Source organism: Sinocyclocheilus rhinocerous, unplaced genomic scaffold (genome assembly GCF_001515625.1).
Source record: "Sinocyclocheilus rhinocerous isolate Xijiao unplaced genomic scaffold, SAMN03320098_v1.1 scaffold160, whole genome shotgun sequence".
Classification (NCBI taxonomy): Eukaryota; Metazoa; Chordata; class Actinopteri; order Cypriniformes; family Cyprinidae; genus Sinocyclocheilus; species Sinocyclocheilus rhinocerous.
The window spans coordinates 120,850-128,888 of NW_015624563.1; the positions used below are offsets into that span (position 1 = coordinate 120,850).

An 8,039-nucleotide genomic window follows, 5' to 3' on the forward strand; every position below is an offset into this window, starting at 1 on the left:
AGAAAGTGTTAGAAGATATTAAGCAGACAGTCTACTAATACTCTACTAACTGCTAGTTGACATGTAGTTGCAAAGTTAATTACCGTTAATAGAATGTCTAAAGTGGACTATCGAAATAAAGTGTTACCAAAGTATTTTATAAATTGAATGATTTTATACAATTCAAAAATCTTAAGCAAAAACTTTATACTGAAAAATGCATAAATTCTGCAATTCAAAAATCATTTAAAACAAGTATTTTATTAGTTGTATAATTTTATATAATTTAAAAAAATCTTATGCATAAAATTTTTATGATGTAATATGTGTCTGGATGTTTTATTGTATAATATCATATGATACAAAAAATATTTTTAAAAAGTATTATGATATAGTCTTTCATGACTACAAATAAATATTAATGTATCATATTATTTTGACAACATTATTATGTATGTATGTACCAGTCAATAGTTATACTGTCTGACGGTTATACTGACAGAATCTGTTCAGCCATGGCTATGGCCTGTTAGGGTCAAATAATTTTTTTTACATAGCCATGGCTGAACAGATTCTGTCAGTGGTGCCTTTTCATTGATTCACACAGGTCAGTACATGTATGTGGACTCTAAAAGCTTCCAGGAGGTGGCCAGGCTGGCGTCTCCAATGACCACAGTACCCATGTCGGGCTGCTTGAGCTTCCAGTACCAGCAATATCACGCCGGGGACCATCTGTTCACCCTCTTCAGCAGGGATCAGGCTGGACATCAGGAGCTATGGAGAGCCGATCTACCAGAGAACAACAACGTGAACTGGTGTCCAGAAACCAGAGTCTGGAGCTCCATATCCTATAGAGGTAAAGACTGACCACCACAAATAAATCTTTTTATTGTGTTATTTTAGATACAACCACCCCTAAAAGGCACGTAAAACTAACCCTGATTGGCTGTTTTACATACCAGGCAAACAGTCTCTTCCTGTTGAAGTGTGCAGTTCTTGGCCAGAATAAGCTGCCAGCTGCTAAATATGGACCAGACTGTGTCTGACTGAAATCTGTAACACTACGAGCACAAAAAAAAGCGTTTGTTCTTTTATTGATGCTGTACCTCAGGGCTGTCCAGTCCTGGTCCTGGAAGGCCAATGTAAATGACCACATCTGAACCAAAGTAATCAAGGTCTGCAGGATTAATTGTCCAGCCAGGCATGCTGGGACAAGTGAAGCTAAATTCTGCAGGACGCTGGCTCTCCAGGATGAGGACTGAACACCCCTGCTGTGTCTGAAGGACGTCACAGGAGAAAAATCTGGGTTTTGAAGAAAGTACCAAGCTAAGAAAAATGTGTTCTAAGAACGTTTTGCTAGTGTTTTTCTTGGTTATTCGGTTGTTAAGTGGTGACGTAAGAAGCCTCAACTCGCTTCACTTGTGAATACTACCTCAGCAGCCATTTATGAGCACTGTTTATTCATATTAAACATTTAAGCTAAACGTTTTCAAGCTTACGGTCTACACTACAGTCTCCATGCTCACAGCATCCCAAACACAAATAATTTTTATATTTATTTATTTATATTTATATTTTCATTGTCTGGCTATCTGGGATTTCGGTATGGAGTTAAAGGTTAGGATTATAATTTTTTTGGTAGTATTATATCACATTGTGAGTGTATATTAGCACCTTTTGTTGTTTTCTCGTGGTATCTGATAGAGCGTTTGGACACGGAAGCTGTGACAGTTGTTTTCTTTCTGAACAGGATCCTTCTTGTTGGCAAACTCTCGCTTCAGATTACAGTCTGGATACGTCAGTCGTTAGTTTGGCCCACCGATGCCAGGCAATCAGAAATACTGCCTGAAGTTCTTCTACTCCCTGCGAGGTCTCAGTGGAACAGATCAAGTCTTGTCGGCGTATCTGTATTACAACGACGGTTCTAAACAAGTACAAATATGGACCCAGAATTATAAGATAAGAAATGTTTGGATTGCAGTAGAACTGACGATTCAAAGTCAGAAGAATGCTCAGGTAAGATGGCGTAAGGCTTTAGTTTACTTTGCTTACTATTGCTTGACTATTGCTCACTATTGTAGTCAGAAGCAGGTGATATTAGGGGGAGAGACATATGGAGCGTTCAAGTCCTCCTGGGAAGTTCGTATTTACATAGGCTAACAGGGCCATACTAACCATTCTAACTGTTGAAACTTTGCCTACCATACCTTTGCGTACCAACAGCATTGCAAATCATGGTTTACGGCTGTAAACCGAATCTCAATTTCAAAAGGAGATTTCACAGACTTTTTATGAAACATACTCTCAGATGACTTCCATTTAACTGGACATTCTTTTGGCCCACTGCTCCAGCATCTGTAAGCAAGACATGGGTTTATGTCTCACATGACTTTTATTACAGTAAGATCCAGATTTAGAGAAATAAGTGTTTAGAACATCTGGAAATATAAGATGGTCTGAGGATTATTCATACTTTAAAACTTTAAAGTTTTGCAGTAGCCTATTTATACACTGTCTTTCTTTTCTGATCTGTCATTAAGTTGGTTTGAGAGGCCAGCTTACTGATCTGCTATTTAAGCTTCTTCTTCTCCTTCTTCTTCTGAGATCAAATTTGGACTGTATGTCCTCCTTTCAAGCTACAACCACCAAACTCGGGTCAGACTTTCAGACTGTTCTGACTGATTGGACTTATGATTTTCATTAAACTGACGTCCCACAGACTTTCATTGAGGGGGTCAAAACTTTGCTAAACTGCTAAATCATGCTAGCAACATGCTAATCATACCAAAAACATCATGCCATGCTAGCAACATGTTAGCAACATAATAATCATGCTAGAAAAATGCTAGCAACATACTAACAACATGCTAGCTACATGATAATCATACTAGAAACATGCTAATCATGCCAAAACATGCTAGCAAAATGCTAGTCATGCTAACTACATGATAAATCATGTTTGCGGTTTGCTAAATCATGCTAGAAATGTGCTAGCAACATCTAATCTAAACTTTCAAACTTCAAGCTTTTACAATTGTTTCAAACTTTCAGGCTAGGCTTTTTCAAGCCAACTTCAACGTGTGTTCACAAACTTTACTCATCGAGTTTTGTGTTGATCTTAATTATGTGATTTTTCTCCATTTGGGCGATGAAGGTGGTTTTCATCAGCACATGCATAAATTGTTTGGAGTTGTAGTTCTGTGGGTCTCGACATTAATGTCACGCTTGGTGACTGTGCACTGTTCATTTATTATAAAACACTGTGCATGTGAATCTTGAATCTTCCTGGTGAATCTTAAAATTGATTCCTTAATATTTTTGTTTACTACAAACAGAAACTCTGTCTGTTACAGCATCCTCTGTGTCAGTCCTGTCTCACTGTGACTTTGAGGCTGGTCTGTGTGGATTCACTCAGGATAAGGAAGGAGACTCAGGTGACTGGATGCTGGCCAGAGGACCCACACCTACATCCTACACAGGGCCCAGAGGAGACCACACCACCGGAGTGGGTGAGCTTAGACCCTTCCCAAAAACTCTTAATCACTCCTAACTAGTAACAGTTTAAGTTTAATGAGAAATGTAAAATATTACTTATCAATCTGTTTTTAAAGGGATGGTTCACCCAAAAAATTAAATTCTGTCATTAATTACTCACCCTCATGTCATTCCCAACCCATAAGACCTTCGTTCATCTTCAGAACACAAATTAAGATACACTGTACAAAATGCTGGGTTGTTTCAACCCAACTTTGAGTCAAATATGGACTAACCCAGCTGTCGGGTAAATTTTTTTAAATTAAATTTTTAACCCAAAAGTTGGGTTAGTCCATATTTGACCCAAAGTTGGGTTGAAACAACCCAGCATTTTTTTGTGTATTTTTGATGAAATTCGAGAGCTTTCTGAACTTCCTGGCTTGTCTCAATTCTTCAGCTTATCTGATAGCTTAAAAAAACTTGATGTAGTAACAGAACTCTCTCTTTTCTAGCACTTTAAATACGGTTGCTCTTTTACACTTAAAGAAGATTAAGGAAAACAGTCTAGTGTAACGAGCACCCTAAAGAGTGCAGCTGTACGGAAACAAAACTAGAGGTGTTTTGTATTGCATGGAGGGAATATCCTTAAAAACTGCTAGATCTTTTTACTTTATCTCTTTTAGAAGAAAAGAAACACAACCCCAGGTATTCATTCAGTATACAGTGGCTAAATTAATGAAAAATAAAGCATCAGCAGGGGCAGACATCTCCCAACAGCACAGCAGTAATGACTTTTTGACCTTCTTTAATTCCAAAATCGATACTATTAGAGATAAAATTCTAACCATGCAGCCGTCAGCAACAGTATCGCATCGGAGCATAATAGATCCCCTGAGGAACAATTCCACTCATTCTCTGCTATAGGACAGGAAGAATTATCTAAGCTACTGAAAGAGGTGCTTCCAGAAGTTATAGTTCCTTTTTAAGGTAAACTAAAAATCTATGGCATTGCTACTGAAACATGTATTTAGTATATAGTATGGTACTATAGTATATTATGTTATAATACATACTTACATATGCATTGATCATTTGATACAATACACTTGTATTTTTACATTAACATTAATTACAAGTGTACTTACATTAAATGCCTTCCTTTAATTACATCTGTAATTAATTTCTGTAGTTACATCTATAATTACACTGTCATCTCCACCCATTCAGCTTAACCCACCCTTAAATCTAACCAAACCACCAAATCTAACTGCAAAAGTGTTTTGCAGTTCAACATAAGCACAACCGGTACACTGTACCTAAAAAATATTTGGTTACACTTTATTTTAAGGTGCTCTTGTTACAGTGTAATTATACATATACGTACAGAGTAATATTAAGTAACTACATGTACTTACTATATGGTTAGGGTTTGGCTTAGGGCTACTTGCATGTAATTATGCATAATTAATTGTTATTATAATAGTAAGTACATGTAACGTGTAACAAGGACACCTTAAAATAAAGTGTTACCAAATATTCTTTTGACTTAAGTACATAGTAGTTAGACACATATGAACATTTAAATTCAATTCAATTAAATACAGTTACACTTCTTTCACATGGGTGTACTTTACCTCATAGACATACATTCAAGTTTATTATTGTTTCAGGGATAAAACACTATTATTTTCTGTGGTGATCACATTTTATTGAACTTAGTACACACCTTTACACAATCTTGGAAAGCTTTGTTCTCTGCTTTTAGGTCATTATTTGCACATTGAGGTGTCAGTGATACTGGCCGGTCACAAAGCGCGCCTCCTCTCCAGCTCTCTGCGCGGCTCTAGAGAAACACAGTGCTTCTAGTTCTACTACCACATGTACGGCTCAGGGATCGGACAGCTGAGCGTTTACCTCCAGACTGGACAAGGGAACCAGGACAAACTACTGTGGACGAGCCATGGAGAGCAGGGCATCTCCTGGCTCAGAGCGTCAGTGAACTACCAATGTGACCAACAGCACCAGGTTAGCTGCATGAAGCTGCATTATAGTGCTTGACAACTGGTTTTGGTCCTGTACCTATATTTAACACTGGACATCAAATGAAAACCCAACACTGTACCAAAATCATTATTATTACTGTTATTATTATTATTTTTATTTTATTTTTTTACCAAGAATTGCATAAGCCAAACAATATTTTGATGTGACCCATCAGTTAAGAGCTACTATTTAACATTTTTTAATTTAGGAATTATTTTTAAAATGTTTTAAATTTAGTCAACATTCATTAAAGGGATAGTTCACCCAAAAATGAAAATGTGATGTTTATCTGCTTACCCCCAGGGCATCCAAGATGTAGGTGACTTTGTTTCTTCAGTAGAACACAAACGAAGATTTTTAACTCAAACCGTTGCAGTCTGTCAGTCCTATAATGGAGGTGGATGGGAATCACGGCTTTGAGAGTAAAAAAAAAACACATCAATTAGGAGTGTCAAGGGTCCATTTGAGAGATAGGTGGCGGAAATGCACTTATAAGTCTACGATCCGCCATAAAGCAAGAAGAAGAAGAAGACGTGTCACGCGCCGGCTGTCTGGAACGCACTCAGGACAGTTCGGACATTGCGGTGAATCAGAGGTAAAAAACGATATAAATACTGTTCAGTTTCTTGCACAGACCGATCGTTTCCTGTCATTACACCTCAATGTATCGTCACGAGCCGCAGGGTTTAATTTGGTTTTGTTTGTGTATGTTTTTTGACTCTCAAAGCCGTGATTCCCATCCACCTCCATTATAAGACTGACAGACTGCAACGGTTTGAGTTAAAAATCTTCGTTTGTGTTCTACTGAAGAAATAAAGTCACCTATATCTTGGATGCCCTGGGGGTAAGCAGATAAACATCAAATTTTCATTTTTGGGTGAACTATCCCTTTAATATATTATGCCTATGTCCACATACTTAGATTGTGTTTGAAGCCACCAGAGGAGCATCAGTAAGGAGTGATATTGCAATCGATGATATTGTTTTTGAAAGAGGACCATGCAGAGGTATTCTTAATAATCTGATGATCACATACATCTGTTATTCACGTTACCATAAACATCTTTACGTACTGTTTGTCCTTTCATCCACACAGAATATGCTGATGACCATATCCCTCATCTTCGCCTCTCTGGAAATAATAATGATATTCAGTCAGTGAATTTTAAATAGAAAAGACAGAAAGAGAAGAATGCTGGGAAAACTGAAACCATGTGAGGGTACAGCTGGAGGGCAGTGATCTGTGAGGAGGATGAAAGGGAAGATGACTGCATTATGAGTGGATATGTTCACCTAAAAACTGTCCTTGTGGATTTGACTTTTGAACACCTGGTTCATTCCTGATATACAGTTTCTCATGTGTGTATCATATGTCTTAATATATTGAATGCATGGTTAAAGATGGATTAGCCCCTCTACAGATGTCTTATTTTCTTGATTTCATTTGTACTTCTGGACATCAGCATGTAGATCTGGTGATTATTTTAATGTCAAATAAAACTTTAATAAAAATTGCAGAGATTTCTATTTTATGAGAATAGCATTTAGCCCTTCGTTAAATGTAATGTCTAAAAGCTTTAAATGTAACAACTGATTGTCCTAATCTTTTGTGACGGTGACTGGCTGACTGTACATTATCTTGATTATTACACAACTACCAAATAAAAATAAATGGATATGAAATACTGATGTGAGTTGAAGTTTTTTTATTATGTGAGAAGAAAGTGAGTGCAAAGTGATGTGAGAGACATGAAACAAAACTGTAGCTATTTAGGAAATCAACTGCGAAAGTAGGTAATATACCAAATAAATACATTATGTTTTAAGTATGTATTTAGTGTATATTATGTAATTATATACAGTAGTGTCAAAAAATGATGTCCGTCCTAGGAAATTGAATATCTTTGCCCTTTATTCAAACATGTTGATGTAGATTTTCTAAGCATATTGCTTAGTTGTGATTGGATTGTGTAAAACATTTGTGTTCCATGTTTCAATTGTTTCATTTGTGATACCTCAAGCAAATATTCGTATTGAGGAATATGCATGAGAATATTGTAGTCAGTGTATACTGTGTACTTTATTTCCTGTGAACTCAATGTCTATGCATTTTTTGCATATTAAAATAAAACCCATATTCATAAACTGATAAGCTGTAGATCTTTTGCTGCCAAATAATTTTGTCAGTCAAATACCTTAATCAAATGTAGTGTTTTCCTCTTCCAAATATAACATGTTTGTCATATTTTGATGCTTCAATTAAACATGTAGAATGATTAAAAGCAAATATTGTGCAAATATCCTCTCCGGACATCACTTTTGGCCACTACTGTATATTATATAATTGCCCTTTAAATATATCTTGAACACGTTTTATTTAAGTGTTTAAGATTGAATAGGGCAAAAATTTGGTTAAATGTAGCTGCTTCCCTGACATTCAATGTGCAAAAACGCACACTTTGGTAAAGAGTCAGGTACATAAAATAGTAGTAGTACATATACCTGTATAGTAGTATATATTTAAATATATATATATATATATA

At 36.3% G+C, this 8,039-nt stretch overlaps 1 pseudogene; it reads left to right on the forward strand.

Moving 5' to 3' along the window:
- Positions 1–7,150, forward strand: part of LOC107743129 (MAM domain-containing protein 2-like) — a 12,301-nt pseudogene extending 5,151 nt beyond the window's left edge.
- The last annotated feature ends 889 nt before the right edge of the window (positions 7,151–8,039 follow it).